Genomic DNA, 19,197 nt, shown 5'->3' with positions numbered 1-19,197 from the left:
TAGACAATTGGGTCAAAGAAATAATAATAATAAAAAAAAAAAGAATTGATAAATATGTTTCTGACGCATACGATAAGGTAAATTATATTATAGATCGGTTTTGTAACTATATATTGTGTCACCCTTCGTTGGTATCACCAAGTCTCTTTCTTTCTTCTTCATCTTCTTTAGACAGTCTCTGTTAGTATACTTGAACGTTACACGTATATAAATATACTTTAGTTATATACAAGACTTTATATTAACCCGTTATAACTGTGTGTTGTACGCACAGTAGGATCATAGTGAAAGATATAAAGAGGAGGAGGAGGAGGAGGAGGAGGAGGAGTAGACTAGGCTAGATCATGTTAGTAGTATGTGTACCGTGTGTGCAGGTAGAAACGTATGCGCTTGGACGCACGTATTCGCTCGATTACTCGTGTTAGTACCTCTTTCTCTCTTTCTCTCTCTTTCTCTCTCTCACTCGCGATATCTCGTCGCCTTTCACTCGCCATAACTCGCGCCATTGTGCAGCCACGTTGCTTGTGCAACCATATTCTCCAGTATTGCAAAATGCATCTACAATATATATATACACATACGTATACGTATATTATTTGTGTGTGTATATATATAGATTCGTATTATAGGCTAAGCTACACCGAATACTAGACTTTAGTTTAATTTTTATATAAATATACGCTTGTTAAATTATTTAAATTGTATGTGTGTGTGTGTGTGTATTTTTTATTTTTATTTAATTTTAGTTCTAATACATTTGATTGATACTTTCAAAATATATGTAGAACGTACGGTCGCATGATGTATGACTTTAGTTTAATTTTATATAAGTATGCTTGTTACACAAGTCTAGCTCGATTATTTAAATTGTTTTTTATTTATTCTTTTTTTTAATTTTAATGCCAATATAACACTAAATTGATACTTTCAAAATATAGGTAGAATGTACACTCATATGATGTGTGTGTGTGTGTATATATATATAGATTTATATATAGATTTGTTGCATAGGCTTAACGACACCGAATACGAGACTTCTGTTATGTTTGTATGGAAGTTAGCTTGTTCGCAAGTTAAATTCGATTTTTTTTTTAGATTTGTTTTACATATTTAAAAATACGTGTCTAACATTCGATATCGTTACCTTATACTGTTTGATTATTTAACATTCTAACGTATGAATTATTAAAACTTAGTATATCATATTAATTTACATTTGATGATTCTCATTATCGATAAACGAAATTAATTCGATAATTTAATATCAACGTATGAGGAAACTTGATCTCGGATTATCGAACTCGTCATGATTTTCCTTGACAGCTTTGAAATTCTGTCTGATTGCAATACATCGAGTAGACAAAGTTTACTTGCACTATATATAGTTTACTATCATATACGATGCAATACTGTACACCATATATATATACTTCTATTGTACTTTTACTGTATTGTACACCATATACACAGCTTGAATAATTTTTGGTCTCCCTTTGTTTCATCTCTACGCTATTTCTTTCTTTTAATCTCTCTTTTCCCTTTGTCGTTGATATCCCCAAAAAAACGGAAAGAAAAGAAGTCAAAAATTCGCGGAGACACCCGTTACATGGCTGAAGGCGTCTCGCAAGTGTCGTTGACCGATTCTACTCTTCTTTACTGTGCATATTTCTAACGGACAATCAAAAATGTGTATTTTTTTTTGTCCTTTCCCCTCGATCGATTAATAATTCGAAAGAAAAAGAAAACCGAAATCAACAGAAAAATCTTTTCATTCGTAGAATATTTCTAATCTGTTTTTGGATTAGAGAATGTGTTATATCAATCGATGAAAATTTAAATAGACCCGATTCTTTTTCAAATGATGATCTATCGTTAAAATTCATTGGTCGTGTACGAGTTTGTGTATCGTTAAAATTTAATAGTCGGATGACACGCACTTACACGCACTTACACATATACACGTGTACGCACAGTTATGATTCATGTATCCATAGTAACGCGTTATTACGTTTTAGATGGAGTTTCGTTTTAGGTAGGACAAAGGGTAGATTATTTGACGAGTTAAGGATGCTACTACTACCACTACTACTACTACCACTCTTCTTGACTTATAAGTTGTCCTAGTGTCTGCTCGTAAAAGTTCCCCGCCCTGCGGGAAACGCACGGTGTACTTTAGAGTTTCACCTCGGGAAATGATTTAACTTTACAAGCTATTATAGACAACCGTGGGATTTATTGTTTCACCGCGTCGTTAATCACTGTTTCTCTCTTTTCTCTCCTCCTCTCACCCCTCACCTCCCGCCCTCTCTCTCTTTCTGTCTGTCTATTGGTCTGTGTGTGTGTGTGTTTTTCTGTACGTCTATCTTTTTCAAAGTTTCCCCTTTCTCCTCGTTGACTCTCTGTCAGCTTTTAAAGTACAAGGAATGTTAAACGGATATGGATAAATGTCTACAAAATTAAAAAAAAAAAGAAAGAACTTTTTCTTAATCATTCTGCAGTTGCACCCTTGAGAAATATTTCACCTTTTTTCATTTATAGAATAAACGATAAGAAATAATAATAATAATAATAAATGTCGATAAAATTTCATACGAAAAATTGAACGAAGTTTTCTTTTTCAATTATAACATAAAAATAAAAAAAAAAAGTAGCTTCATTTCTCTGCGCGTCCCTTTTTGTTTAAATATTTTCTTTTTTCATTGTTTTCTATTTTTCATTGTTTTCTATTTTTTGTTCTCCCCCTAATAGATCAACGAGAAGACGGAAGAGAGATATCGTCGTTACTATCGATTATCTCGATCGGGTTTCTCTACGACTACGACTACGACTACGACGACGAGCCCTGTCGATAAAACCCGCTGCGAACCGAGCTCTAGCTCGTTTATTATTCTCTTTCTCCTAAGCGTGTTATCGATTTCACGGTACGTCTCGACACGTGACGTGGTCGATCGCTCGAGTTCGATAGCTTCGGTCACGGAGTGTCGATTGCAAAATTCTTCACAGTCCTCCAATCCTCCTATACACACACACACACACACACATACAATAAAGGAAAAATATATTTATATACATATATACATATATATATGTGTCTACTTCGAGAAACGTTTAACTTTTCCTCCTCTTCCTCCTCCTCCTCCTACCTATCCCCCTCCCCCTCCTCCTATTCCTCCCCTTCTCCCCCTGCGAACGATATCTGGTCCTCCTCACACTGACGATTTTGTAATTCGTTTGATACGAGGGGAGGACGACTGGATTGGTTGGTGATGGTTATGGTGGTAATGGTGGTGGTGGTGGTGGTGGCTGCTGTATGGCTATCTACGTGATCGATTTCGAGAAGGTTTCGAGTTTGAACGGGCTGGGATCGTTAGTTGCGGTCCGTGTGGTATATGTCATACTAAATTTACTTGTTTACTCGGGATCATGCTGTCAAGAATGAAGTATATCGTTTCGAATGATTTGTAATAATGATATTATATTTATGGGATAGAGAAATCATTTTCTTTTTTTGTTGGTTATTATTAAGGGTGTGAGAAAACATATTGTGTATATTATTATTATTTTTAATTGGTATATTTTTAATTATTTTTAATTATTAGATTGAGGAGAAAAATCAACTGGGGTGGAGTGGGGATTTACTATTCGTAATTTGTCTATAATATTTAGAATTGTTTTTAATTTTTTATTATGATTTATGATAGAAATGAAGTAAATCATTTTGAGGGATACGTAATGATGTTAGATTAAAGATTCAAATGGGTATTTTTAATAATTGTTATTTGAATTATTAGATCGATGCAATGATAATTAGCAAATTTTGTTATACATAATTAGTATTTGATTTTTCTAATTATCTTTTATCCGTTTATACTCATATTATAATTCACTATTGTAAAAAGTGAAAAATTAACGTTCTAGAGTTTTGTTTATATTATTATTATTGTTCTCATAATATAATATTTGTCGAATTAATTAATATCACGTAAAATAATAATGATAATGTGATAAAATTGTATTTGTTACGAGTTTAAATTAGAGAAGAAACTTCTTGACAAAAAATAATTATAAAAGCATGCTTTTTATATCCAGTGACAATTAACGATTAAATAACAGTAAACGTACGATGCGTTATTGGTTTAAAAAAAAAAAGAAAAAAATATCCTTTTAAATTCTGTGTTAGAACATTCTGTTTTATTTCTTCAAAAGGCTTCGAAATCAGATTTCACTTGGGGTCTTCAAATGCTTAATCCCTCTCTCGGTACAAATTCCATTATCTACCCTTCACTATGAGAGAAATGGGAGAGGGGGTGAGCAAGAGTGTAAGAGAGAGAGAGAGAGAGAGAGAGAAAATATGAGACAGATTTCATTTTTGTCGGAACACCTTTCGTCTCTCGATTAAAATCAAATATTATTATAAAAGAGCGTAGAAGGTTTGTGTAGGTTGGGGGTTGTAGGAAGGGGGGGTCTCACGATGGGACAAGAAAATTCATTTCGTTGATCGTGTGGACAAACGAATATAACTCGGAATACGTTTTCCAATTAATTATCGCACACTTATGCAACACGTACATTGGTATCCTTCGAACGTATATATATTTTTTAATTTTTTTTTTTATATCTTCTCTTTAGAAATATATACGTTATAACGTAAAAAATGTTGTTACGAGAAACGATCGTGAAAAAGAGTACGCAAAACGTGATCCCTCTTCTAACGAACGTATTACTATAGTAGTCCAGACAGAAAAAGAGAGAGAAAAAGAAAAAAAGAATAAAAAAAAAAACAAGTAATTCCTACTTGTAATTACGAACGTTGAGGGGGGGGGCTACAACGTTGGCAATTAAGTACGTAAATGAGAAATGACTGTGGTCGCTCCAGTTATTAAATCGTGTAATGCATTCGCACACGGATTATTATGTGAAAAGTGAAGGGATTGCGAGCAACCTGGGACGAACGGTTCAGTAAAAGTAAAATATATATAGAGAGAGAGAGAGAAAGAGAAAAAGAAGAAGAAAAGGAGGGTGGGAGGAATGAAGTATTAATATTTCATTTTTATTCGCTTCCGCGGAAACGCGTCTACCGATTTTACGTAATACGAGATCGTTATACAGGAAACGATATACATGGACTGCTGGCAAAATAATGAGTTTGATTATTATCTACGTAATTTTCATTGTATAATAATTTATTTTTCCTTTTTTCTTTTTTTTCTTTTCCTTTTTTCTTAATATTATTTAATTTTTTAATAGCACGTGCGTGCATATGCGCGTGGCCTAAATGCGAATAAAAATATTTAGATAAAATACAAATTCCATATGTTATTTATATTCAAATAAATTTTTGTAATAATTATAACAATTCTATAGATACATATGTGTATTATGTATATATATATATATATGTGCGTACAAACACAACACGTGTAAATTCGTACGATGCATTTTCGCATAAAAGTCAACTTCTCGTATTGTCCCCGTTCTCGCATGGTAATTGATACCCCGTTGTAATACGGTTACCATTCTCATCACCGTCGTCGTCACCACCATCATCATCATCATCATCGTCATCATCATCATCATCATCATCATCGCGGTAGTAATAATTACGTGTAACGTATCGACATCGCGGAAAGAAAGTAGCGGTGAAATTGCTTTGCTAGAACCAACGTTACGAGCATGTATATATTTTAAACGTAAGTAATAAGTAATAAAATGCAACGAACGTGTATGTATATGCGTGAGCGTAAATGTATCTGTGTTTATAGGATGGATGCATATATTACATGCACAGATGATAGCAAAGGAAATCGACACTATATATATAGAAAATATATAAAAGTTAAATAGATCGAGACTTTTTCAAATGGAACTGACAATAAGTTATGAGGAAAATTAAAAATTGATATTAAGAAGAAAATTTTGTTTGAAGATTTTCATTTAAAAAGAAAGAAACAAAAGAAAAGAATAAAAATTAAAGAGATATTCTGTCGGATTATAAATATTTTATTTATCTCTGTGTTTTTTTCTTTTTTTTTATTATTATTATATTATATTTAATTTACATAGTAAGATGTTATATCAAATTTTAACAATATCTCGATAACAGATAAGTTATTTTAATATTCTTTGGTATGAATTATTAATTTTCTTCTGTTTCATGTTATTTTTTTTCAAGCAAATATCTACACACGTGTTGTTTATTTAATTCTTTATCAATTTAAATATTTAATCATTTTCTGAATTATTTGATCCTCGATGAATTTTTATTTTATTTACAACGAAAAATAGAACTAATTGTAAGTATTGAAACGTCGTTAGTTCATACTTTATTTCTTTTTATGTTCATACTTTATTTTTTTTTTCAAGCAAATATCTACACACGTGTGCCCTGTTGTTTATTTAATTCTTTATCAATTTAAATATTTAATCATTTCCAGTCAAATAATTATTTGATCCTCGATGAATTTTTATTTTGTTTACAACGAAAAATAGAACTAATGTAAGTATTGAAACGTCATTAGTTTATACTTTATTTCTTTTGTTTCATGTTTTTTTTTTCAAGCAAATATCTACATGCAAGTGCCATGTTGTTTATTTAATTCTTTATCAATTTAAATATTTAATCATTTCCAGTCAAATGAATTATTTGATCCTCGATGAATTTTTATTTTGTTTACAACGAAAAATAGAAATAATTGTAAGTATTGAAACGTCATTAGTTCATACTTTATTTTAACACGTAAGATACGTGTCTCACGCGATCGTTCCTTTTAACAACAAATTCGTTCTCTTATCATGAATGATCGCGTTGTGCCTTCGACGATAGGTGCCATCAAGTATTATCGAAGAGCAATGTAATTTTGTAATCATTGTCATCGTCGTGCTCGTCGATCCGTAAGCACAAAGCAGGATCTCAACCTTTCCAAGGACTCGTGGGAGGAGCATGTTTCACATATAACGGGTGTGCCTTTTATTACTACTCTTTTCGACTATACTTAACATCTTTCAAAGCAAATTACCGAACACAAGTACATAAATATATATAGTTAACACTCACACACACACATGTACATATATATACAATCAAACACTTACTCATATACCAATATATATTTATATATACACAAATAAACACTCATACAAACACATATACACGTACAGGCACGTAAGCAAGCATATTTATATATGCAGGATATTTAAGGAACATCACAGATTCGAAGAAGACTTTCACGATGGAAGCTCTCGATCCATTTATAGATTCGAAACGTTCAAAGAATTTTTGCTGCAGCTTGCTACTTCCAATTTCTAAATCTATTCGATCAAAGATTGCATACGTATGTTATATACTAAATATCTTCCGCATTTCAAACCTATATTTACTTACTTACGTATTGTAATATAATTGTGAACGTATAAACACACGTTTACACGTATTTCTAGATCTACGTGGATTTATTTTTTCGAATAAAGTCGATAGAATTTATACAAAAATATTATCACAGAAGAATGACCAAAATAAATTTAAAAATAAAACAAGTATCGGCGTATAAATCGAAAGGGATAAGTGTTGTATTATAAATGTATATATACAAATAGATATTTATTCATGAATTCATTCATTCATTTATTCATTCATTCATTCATTCATTAATTCATTCACTCGTTCATTCATATCAAGCTCGTGGAAATAAAATTATAAGAAATATTGTGAAATATATAAATATGAATAGGAAACAAGAATAAGTTTGACACCATTGCTGCATAGAGTTATACATATATATATATATAGAAATATAGAAATATATATATACTAATGTTTAAGGAAAAAATAACTTCGCAAGAAGGACGAATCATTGGTATGATGGTGGGGGTGCTTAGGTAGACATCGTCGTAGTCATCGTCGTAGTCATCGTAGTCGTCTTAGTTGTGCATAGAGTTATACATATATATATAATATATCTATATTTACAATTTATTACTTTAATCAGACATAACATTTAATAAATAAATTTAATGATGTGCCTGACAAAAAGGATTATTTTGTTAGAATAAATTATATAATATTTTTATCTTCATTATAAATCTAAAATCATTATTTTTATATATATAAATAAGCTAAACATAAGCTAGTAGGTTCATACCCTAAACATATAATCAATTTTATTTTATATAATCAAAAAATCAAACTTTAATTTAAATAATTTATTAAAAAATAAATCTTTTTATTTAATAAACTTTATAATTAAACAAGAATTAGTTTGACACCATTGCTGCATAGAGCTATACATATACATATATATAGAAATATAGAAATATGTATATACTAATGTTTAAGAAAAAAATAACTTCGCAAGAAGGACGAATCATTGGTATGATGGTGGGCGTGCTTAGGTAGACATCGTCGTAGTCATCGTAGTCGTCTTAGTTGTGTCTGAGGTATCTCGGAGAGAAACGATCAGATATTCTAACGGGTGTCCTTATTGGCTTGCTTGTATGTATCATTCGAGTATATACATATACCATAATCCAGTCTCGCGTTATCCCTACTCCTTGGAACAAAACCGACGGACACACTCTCCCGCGGCTTTCTTCGAACGGGCTGCACCGCGTGTCAGTTCGAAAGCAACCGCGGACAATAACCGACACTCGGAGCCCGGGATATTCTCTTCTTACTCTTATAGAAATCCTATTTTGTTATTATTAATATTTTTGATTCTTATTTTCACGGTGGAAAATTTTCTTAGAAGGAGAAAAAAATCATCGTTGAGGCGCGTAAATAGTTTCGTACAAACGCGACGGTAATTTGGAAAGAAGAAGAAAAAAAAAACAAATGTAAAAATAAAATATTAGAAAATAAATCCGAGAAAAGATTCGCGCAGTGTGTCTCTAAAGTGTGTTCACGAAACGAAGAAAAAAAGGGAATTAAACTATAAGGAATTTTTATCTCCTTAAAGGTGTTTGTAAATGAACTTAATAGCAAAGTGATCGTGTTTAATGTTGAATCAAAGAAAAGGGAGAATTATTTGGATAAACAAGGGTAAATTAATTAAGATGAGATAAACGAAGAGAAAAATTGTTTGAGTTCGATGTAATATCATAATGTTAAATGTTAAAGCAAGCAAGCAAGCAAGCAACGTAAAGAGACGGATGCAATCCGTTGGTGCACGCGTTACGCTTATAAAACATATGTTATCGCACCGGACGTTCGCCCCGTTTCTTAAGATGAACTCGATCACCGTTTTCTATTAGTCCGTTTTTGTCTTCTTCTTATTCATATTCTTATTTTTCTTCTTCTTGAATATAGAGCAACGATTCAGCGATTTATTTTTTGTAGAATGGAAGAAGGAACAAAAAAAAAGAATAAGGATAATGAAGTAGTGTGTTCTCTAGTTTGAATAAAAGTTCAATTCCTGTGATGATTTTTCCTAGTACTTTTTAGTTTTATTTTCATTTATTTGATTAATATATTTTTTTGATATATTTTTGATCGATATATTGGAAAATAAAAATGATTGATATATAAAATTATAATCGTTTGATATATCGAATAGTTAATTGTGCGTTTAGAATAATATGTAAAATGAAAAAGAGATTTCGTACGAATATTTTTATATAGAAATTATTTATTTATATAAATATTATATAAATATTTATATAATAAATATTATATATATATTTATATAAATATTTATATTATTATTATTTATATAAAAATTTATATAAAAATTTATATAAAAATATCGTTCATATATTTCTCAAATATGTATTTAAAAATTTGTTTAAAATACTGACGATAAATATTTAAACGTATATTCAATCGAATGAAAAATTATTCTTATTCTTTTCACGGAATAAAATAACATTTCATAAGTAATAATAAAATAGGTAAGGAGAATGAAATTATTTCGATATTGATGGAGAGAAATGAGGCGAACAAAACAAAAATGTGTGTGTATATGTGTGTGTAAAGTTTCGATAAAATCAATTTCTTATCGATTAATTTAAGAATCGTTCGTTTTTTTATTTTTTTTAATAAAACTAACGAATGTATAAGTAAGGTAGTGTGTTTTTAGGCACGGTAGGTTAATTTTCTTATGGCGGTTGAATTATTTAGAGCATAAAATGGCTAACGTGCTGTACCGGGGCACGGTTAGCAACGTCGTGGCCGAGTCAAGAGAGAAAAATAAGTGGCTAGGAACTTGGCTACTCGAAATAATTATTCTTCCTTCGAGAGAATCCGATCTCTTGTGTATTTATTCCATTTTTTGTTGTTGTTGTTACTCTTTATTTTTCCCCACTCCCATCGAGAAGAAATATAACATTTCTTTTGTTTTTGCTTATCATCCTACGAAAAAAGGCAAAAAAGATTAGCCCCGTCAGTAGTTCGATCAATAATAATCGATCCTTCGTTAAAATATTTTCGTAAAATCGTAAACAGTGAACCCAAGAATCTTCGATAGTACGAATAATGGTAAAACTTTTCAAAATCGTTTGAAAAAAAATAAAATAGGTAGAAGTGAAACTAGCGAAAGTGATGATAATCGGTTACTCAATTCAACTTTTTGTTCGTACTTTATAAATTTAAAAAGCGGATTAATTACAACGAGAACAAAATATGATACTCATCGAGAACGCATTATTTTCTCTTTCGTTAATCCTATCTATTTTAATTTTTTTTTTTTTCTGGGATTTCATTTCACCTCGCTATAGGTACACCGATAAAGCAATAAATTTCAATGGAACTTTGAATTTAAAAATAAAAAAGAGAGAAAGAAGATAATTATTGAAATGAAGAAGGATTTACGAGCCAAGGTCGACGTAATATTACTACTCTTTTGATTCATTGATTTTTCGTGTAGAAATAATTTAAAAAAAGAAAAAAAAAAAACAAGAAATAATCCATGAAATATTTCCAGATAAATTAAGTAATTACTCAATTACATTATCCGTAAAATTCCATCGAATTTAAATCAGAATGAAATATATATTTCGAGTAATTAAGAAATCTTTCATTTGCTAATAGTATATATATATATAAAAAAAGAAAGAAAAAAAGAAAATGAGTTAAAAATACTCATCCTACGGTTTCGAATATATAGGAATAAAAAGAAATATATTACATAGATCGCAACGAATACAAATCCACGTTTTATATTAATAGTAGTGACTTTTGTTCTCTGAGTGGAAAAAAATCGAAGCAACAAGAGGCCACGTTTAAAAATGTATCTTGATTTATATATTGGAATAATCGAAATGCGTTCGATTTGGAAAGGTCGATACGTCGTATACGTGTCGTGAAATAATATAAAAAAGAAAAAAAAAGAAAAAAAAGAAATGAAAGATCGATATATACGTTTCGATTGAATCGCACGAGGAGAGAAACGAGTTTCTCGTGTTGGCGATTCGCGTTATCGTAGCGTATCCATCGTCGAGTTCTTAAAGGTAGGAAGAGAGGAGAGGAAAGGAGAGGAGAATGTTAGGAAAGGTGAAGTGAGGTGAGGTGAAGAGAAGTTTGCCTTCTTATCCGTGCTCCTTCACTTTCACTGGCCGCCACTCTGCGGAAAGGGAAAAGAGATCGGGCCAAGTTGCAACGCGTTATATAAATTAGACATTTCACGAAATTCCCTTTACACTTCAGTGGTTTTCAATCGGTGGGGTTGCTTTCTAACAAAAAAAAAGGGTTGCGAGATCCAATTGAAAGAAAAAATTAAAAAAAAATATATATATATATATGTATATGTATTCGCTTTACGATTTTGTAAAAGTAATTTGTTTGAAAAATTCATTATAAAAATAAATTATAAACGTGATTAAAATAATACCTAATCGATATATTGAACATACGTTTTATTACAAATGAAATTTCTTTCGATGGTATGATACATTTAACTCGAACGTGATTATTTTAATTTTTTATTATTTTTATTTTTATTTAATTAATTTAATTAATTTATATTTTATTAATTTTATATTATAATAATTAATTATTAATTTTTCTCTTTTTCTTTTTCTTATTGAAAATATACTAAAAATGATAAAATTGAGCGATAACGATATTCGTGCTACGTAAAAGTTTGTCCAAATTTTAATAAATCGTGTTATATGAAAATTATGTATAATGATATATCCTAATTATAGAAATCTTATCTTGCATTGTTCAATTTTTGCTTTGTGTTCTATCGAATCTATGCTTTCAAAGTTTCGTGTTATAAAAAGGATTGAGTGTCTGTTACCATAAATATCCGAAACTCATTATATCATCATGAATCGACTAATAAGAACCGAAACTTCTCAACGCTAATCGATACTTAGAATTTTAACCAGTTAATTGACGTAACTCTTATTAGAAACTGTGTGAAAAGAAAATCTATTTGATGTAACGAATTCTTTTTCTTTTCTTCTCTTTCTTTTTTCCTTTTTTTTTTTGACTTATGTCAATAATTTCGAAATTCGTCATTCCTTTTTCACTCGAGTCATGTCAAACACTCGTTACACAAGTTTTGAACCTACTTAAATAGGCATGTCATAAGATATATTACATACGATTGGAAAAAAATAATCCAAGAGAGTTAAATCACTTGTTTTTATTATTGATATGTTTGTATTGATATAACAATTTTTTTCTAACAATTATTATTCGTATCATTAATATATATTCTCAATAATTAAACGAATGTGAATTTATATATATAAAATATAATAAAAAATAAAAATATTATAATATATATTTAAAATAAAAATATTATAAATATATAAATAAAATATATATAAATATAATTATATATATAATAAACAAATATAATATAAATAAATATATATATATATATATAATATATATATAAACTATAAAATAATATTAAAATAGATAAAACTATGAAAATTAATGTATTTATTTTTATAAATCTTTGAAAACCATTGCTCTAGTTAATCTCTTCCATAAGTTTTTACAGTTAACATTCGCGAAATACGACTCTCTCCTTTTCGTTTTTATCTTACGGGACAAAAAAATTGTAGTTAGGATAAGCGTGTAACTCAACTCTTAGGACATATGTATGTGCATAAAAAAAGAAAAAAAAAGTATTTAAAAACGACTTCAAACGTTTTGATTCCAGACAAGATTATCTTCTTCTTCTTCTTCTACTTTTTCTTCTACTTCTTCTTCCTCCTCTTCGTCATCTTCTTTTTATTATTCTTATTTTCATTTTTATTTTTCACAGAAATATAAAAACATATCGCGATGTTCCTCGTTCTCTTCGAGGAAGCATAAAAGCTGTGTAATACATAAACACACACATATACACACATACACACATATATATATGCAGTATGCACTTACTTAACTTACATATATACTTTTCGAGAACGTTTTCTCGAGCGAAAGTCACTGACCGATATACTTTTTTTTTTCTTCACCTTTTTTTTCCACCTTTTTCCTTTTTTCTTCTTCTTTTCCTTTTTTATCTCACGATAATGCAGTCGTGACGGCTGGTACACATATGCGTTCAAATGCATACAACACATAGACACGCGCCAATACTGAGTATTATTCGCTGCACACACCGGTAGTAGTAACGTCAGTGTTTTGCATGCACTTTTTGCGGTCTATTAGCACGTTTCCTGGCGCACCAAATGTAGTACAAAGATAGAAAAGTCACGCGTGAATATTTTTTATCCTATGACGTAGTAAATATTACAGTCCGATTGATGATAATACATACACACACACACACACACACACACACACATATACTTTTAGGCAGACGTGACGATCATTATTAAAAAAAAAAGGATCAAATTCCAAATTCTTTTGATTATAAATTATTTATAATGGAATGCATTTGTCTAAGAAAATAAAAAGAGAAAAAAAAATACATTTTTTTCGTAGTTGTTGTTGGAAGATTAACTTTCCTCGTTCGTTGAAATAAAAAAAAAAAAAGAAAGAAAAAAAAACGTGAGAAATATTTAAACTAACTGTTCGAACGTTGTCCAAACGTACGGTTTAACGAGAAATCGTGAGAAAAATGCTCGCCCAATGCGCTTGAGAAAGAAACGTTAGTCGTAAAGGTGAACGAGTAAGTGAGTAAGTGAGTGAGTGAGTGAGTGAGTGAGTGAGTGAGTGAGCAAGTCCAGCATTAGGAGGAGGGGGAGGGGGAGGAAGAAAGAGGTAGAAACGTGATACCGTTATGCCAAATGGTGGTCGACGTCTTACGAGATACGTTACTACTTTTTTTGACCACTATCACCAAACTACTCCCATTCGTTAGTTAATGAAAATGTTTAGAAGAAAAAATAAAATTCTTCCTCTCCCTCTCCCTCCCTCTCCATCTCTCTCTCTCTCTTTCTCATCTGCAACGTGTAATTGATTGCATATTTTGTTTCTTTTCTCGTTTTTCTTTCTTTTTACGTAACAACTATGCCAACCCATCTCCACCCTCATTCTCGAGAAATAATTAGATTCGCATCGTGCAAATGAAATATCGTAATTAAATATGGGTGGGTTCGGTAAAAATAATCGGATAAACAATTTTCCAACAAGGATCCTATTTGTTCGAATTTATTCACTTGGATTAGAAACACGGTCGTGTATTACATACACTGTTGCTGCTATTGGTTGGTGGTGGTGATGGTGGTAGTGGTGGTGGTGGTGGTGGTGGTGGTGGTGTAGTAATACGATGGGGTTTACAACGAACACTGGAAAACGAGTTTCAAGCTGTAGTCTCGAGTCACGCGTATATAACTACATATGTATACGTGAATGTGCACGAAGAGAGAGAGAAAGAGGAGAGAGAAGAAAGAGAGAGAGAGAGGAGAGACCTAGGAGGGTGGGACGTGGAAGAGGGAATTTTTTTTTTTTTATACCTCCTTTCCAGAGAGATATCCGTGGTACTCGTTGCAAGTGTTCGTGGATGAACGTGTGTAAGCACGATTAAGGGGATTACGTCGGCAAACGCGTCTTTTCCTAAGCACTGGAAGGACGTAATACGACGATGGCAAACGCCATAGATAAGTGTCTTCTTCGTGCATGCTGCTTCTCTTCGATCGTAAAAGCTTCTTCCCTTTTCTCTTTCTCTTTCTTTACTATTTTATACTCTTTTTTTATTTTTCTTTTTTTTTCTTTTCTATTTTTTTTTGTTTCAAAGAAGATGGTATGTCGAGAGAGAGAGAGAGAGAGAGAGAGAGAGGAAGAAGAAAGAAAGAGTTGAGATAAAAATACTGGCAAAAATCTCGCATAGCAAACGGCTCTTATTCTCTCACCGACGTTTCCATGCTTGAAAATCTAGCTAGCACCCCTCCCCCTCCCTTCCCCCCACAGGTAACTTCCAACGCGTATCTTCTTCATTTTTCTCTTTATCCTTTATCCTCCGTTTCTTTTTCTGTTTTTCCTTCTCTCTCTTTCGTTTTTGCGTTCTTTCCGCGATATTAAAAAGCGCTCGTTCGTAGCTTTTCCCGTAGAAACGTTTGTAATGTTTGAAAAAGAACTTTATTCTCTTTCTTTTTCTATCTTTTTTTTTTTTTTTTTTTTTTGCGAAAGAAACGAAACAGTTTTTCTTCCACTCGAAAATCACAGAACGAGATGAGAGAGAGAGAGCGAGAGAGAGAGAGAGAGAGATAGGTTTTTGAAAATTTGTAGTACGATCTACTATCAGGTTTATATATTATTATAAAATGGGATTACGTTTTGTCAGATTTTCTTTTTTTCTTTTTTTTTTATTTTAAAAAAATTTATCGAATTAAAAAGCGATGAACAAGTTTTGTTTCACCGTAAGATTTCGATTCTCGTTCTGATTTTTCTTCTATTTCTTTTGTTGTTGTTGTTAAGAGCTCGTTTAAACGAATGTCACGCAAGCAGTTTGAATAATTCGCGTCCCAATTTAATTTCAAATAAACGAGAATGATTGAAAAACGTCATCGTTGTAAATTAAAAAGAAAATGAAGAATAAGAAGAAGAAAAAGAAAAATCATATAAAAATATTTTCTTTTTTATTTCTCGACACAAAAGAAAAGAAAAACACTTTCCACGTTGTGTTCCCGAAACAAGAAACAGAATTTTCTTGTATAAAATTATCGAAGACAATGAAGTCGTTTATATGGAACCCATTATTCGCATACGTTTGATATTCCTAAACAGTTTTCATTGTAAATTTCGAAAGAGAAAAAGGAAAAGAGAGAGAGAAAGAAAGAAAGAAAGAAAGAAAGAAAGAGAGAGTTTAAATCATAGAAAGAAATAGTTTAATTTAGATAGAAAGAAAAACACACGAAAAAAAAAGGAAGAACTTTAATTCAAGGCACGCATTGAGGAGAATTACATGTATACTTCTTGTTAGAAGAAACGTAACGCATCGTAGCCTTTTTTATCTTTTAGCACGTTCTTTCCCACGTTTTCGCTGTTGCAGGGGGACAAAGGCCAGATTTCTCGTTTGCGGTCGAAAACGAAAGTCACTTGTAAAATCAACGGATTTACCAAATAAACCTATATATATACTATTACTAGTTTATAAAATTTTATCGCTATGTTTATCTAGGGTCAAACAATTTTTATTTTTGCATTGTTGTTATTATTAACACATTGCAAACGGATGACGAGATATTATCCAATTTTTTCTATGTTATTAAAGTATTAATATATTTTACCAACGGTGATAACGAATATTTTTTAACTATTTAACAAATCATTTATTTTTTCGTTATATATATATATATACTATTACTAGTTTATAAAATTTTATTGCTATGTTTATCTAGGGTCAAACAATTTTTATTTTTGCATTGTTGTTGTTATTGTTAACACATTGCAAACGGATGACGAGATATTATCCCGTTTTTTCTATGTTATTAAAATATAATATATTTACCAACGGTGATAACGAATATTTTTTAACTATTTAACAAATCATTTATTTTTTCGTTAACACATTGCAAACGGATGACGAGATATTATCCCGTTTTTTCTATGTTATTAAAATATTAATTAATAAATATTATATATAAATAATAAATAATATATAAATTAATATAAACTAATAAAAAAATATATTAATTATATAATTAAATATAAAAAGAAAAAAATATAATTATATATAAATTAATAAATATATTAAAATATTAATATATTTTACCAACGGTGATAACGAATATTTTTTAACTATTCAACAAATCATTTATTTTTTCGTTAACACATTGCAAACGAATGACGAGATATCATCTCGTCTTCTCAATAGAATGAAAATAAATACTTTATAACAGTTACACGATGATTTCTTGAATTATCTAACAAATTATATGAACTACTAATTAAAAAATATAATAATACCTGGTGTGACCATTGGATAACGGTTTGTTAGTAGCAAGATAATGTCTCTCGTTCGCGATGTGTTAATAGAAGTACATTTTCGAGGTAAAAGAAAAAAAAATAGATTTGTTAAAACGTTAAGATCAATTTACTAAATGATGATGATCCGCGGCGTGTAATGGCCTGTAAAGGCTTTTACGTATCGCGAAATTAATTGACGAGTTAATCTTTTAGTTCGACGTCCGGTGATTTAATACAGCTTTGATAACCGATAGTATAATAAATAACGAACTCGATCCTTTCTCTACATTATTATTATTATTATTATTATTATTTTTACGACGTTAACGATATTTCCGGCAGATAATACTGTCACTGTGAAAAATGATTACTAACGTAGAAAAACTTCGTCGTTCAATAAGAAATCGATCTGTCGAAATTTTATTTCGATATTTATTCCTCCCCCTCTCTCCCCCCTCACCGTCACCCCACCGGGGTTAATTAAATTTCATAATTTTATACGCGAAACGATGAAACGTAACCGTTGGTTGGATTATTATCTCGACAACAATTTATGTTCTTTTTCTTTCGAATAAGTAATCAATGGTTTTTTCTTTTTTTTTTAAACCAAATATATTTGTCTCTATTAAATATAAATAATAAATAAATAGAGTGTTACAAACTGTATAATTATTTATATTGCAATTGATAGAATGATTTATAAAACGAAGATATAACAATATTAATAATTATAATAAATGAATAAATGAAATAAACGCGAAAAATAATCATTCCGAATGTAAGATCTTTCGTTGTAAATTTCAAATCGGTCGTTCGATTTGATCGATTACACGAGTTTAAATATTTATAATATGATAAATATAATATCGGAATTTCTCTTCTTTTTTTTTATATTAATGAATATTATTAATTAATTTGATTTAATTCATCGCTGTGTCAACAAGAACGGAAATGAGTGTTCAAGATGTGGAAAAAAAGAAAAAAAAAGATAAGAAATAAATAAGAAAAATAAATCATCGATCGAGGGCGTTGACTGGATCGAGGGCGACGTTTCGTTTCGATGAATATTCATTAATCCGAATAGGAGGTATGAGAGGAGAGGAGGAGGAGAGGAGAGGAGGAGGAGGAGGAGGTTGAAGCTCTCTTTTACAATTCGAATTTAAATTATCGATCAATTCGAGTAGTCCTACTCTTGGTCTTTCCTTAAAGAAATTTTTACGATTTTCGATCTTCGTCGAGTATTAGTTTTGGTACTCTTTCATTATTATTATAAATATATTATTATAAATAAATATATATACATATAATTTTTTATATTTTATTATATATATAAATATATATTTCATTATATATTTATATGTGTATAATTATAATTATATATATATTAATTTTATTTATTATAATTAATATTAATTTATTATAAATAATATTATAATTAAATAATTAATTATATATATATTAATTTATATATTTATAATGTTTTATTTTATTTATATTTTATTTAATTTATTTTCTATATTGCTGTGATTTTATCTATTGTGTGACTCTCGATTAATCGTCATAGTCTTTACAGTTGATTGATATTCCATTCGCATCTTATCACCGTAGTCGTATTACCATCGATGAAAGAATTGACCCTTCCGCTTGACCTAGATCATTATCTCTCTATCGATTTCCCTATTTTTAACGACCAACTATTCTACTGGCTGACACGCCAATGAACTTGTATTTGTAAAAAGAAAGGAAGAACAAAAAAAAATAGACTATATTTATCGAGTATTATATTATATTTCATTAATAACTGTTACACACACATACACACACCGATATGGTATCTCTTTAAATCATTTTCTTGTTCCTATTTTTTTTTTTTTTATAATAATTATGAT

General features: G+C 30.1%; 1 protein-coding gene and 1 long non-coding RNA gene across 3 annotated transcripts in view; both read left to right on the top strand.

Annotated features, from left to right (window-relative positions):
• LOC122526271 (serine/threonine-protein kinase 25) overlaps nt 1-19,197 on the top strand; it is a 112,778-nt gene that overhangs the window by 56,168 nt on the left and 37,413 nt on the right. The gene's annotated exons all lie outside the window — the stretch shown is intronic.
• Nucleotides 8,509-19,197, top strand: part of LOC122526273 — a 13,842-nt gene continuing 3,153 nt past the window's right edge. Inside the window, exon 1 of the long non-coding RNA XR_006306014.1 lies at nt 8,509-9,034. This is a non-coding gene — a long non-coding RNA (uncharacterized LOC122526273). The remainder of the gene's footprint in view (nt 9,035-19,197) is intronic.

The sequence above is a fragment of the Polistes fuscatus genome, unplaced genomic scaffold (assembly GCF_010416935.1).
Source record: "Polistes fuscatus isolate 324 unplaced genomic scaffold, CU_Pfus_HIC Scaffold11, whole genome shotgun sequence".
NCBI classification, from domain to species: domain Eukaryota; kingdom Metazoa; phylum Arthropoda; class Insecta; order Hymenoptera; family Vespidae; genus Polistes; species Polistes fuscatus.
This window is presented reverse-complemented; position numbering and strand designations above follow the sequence as displayed.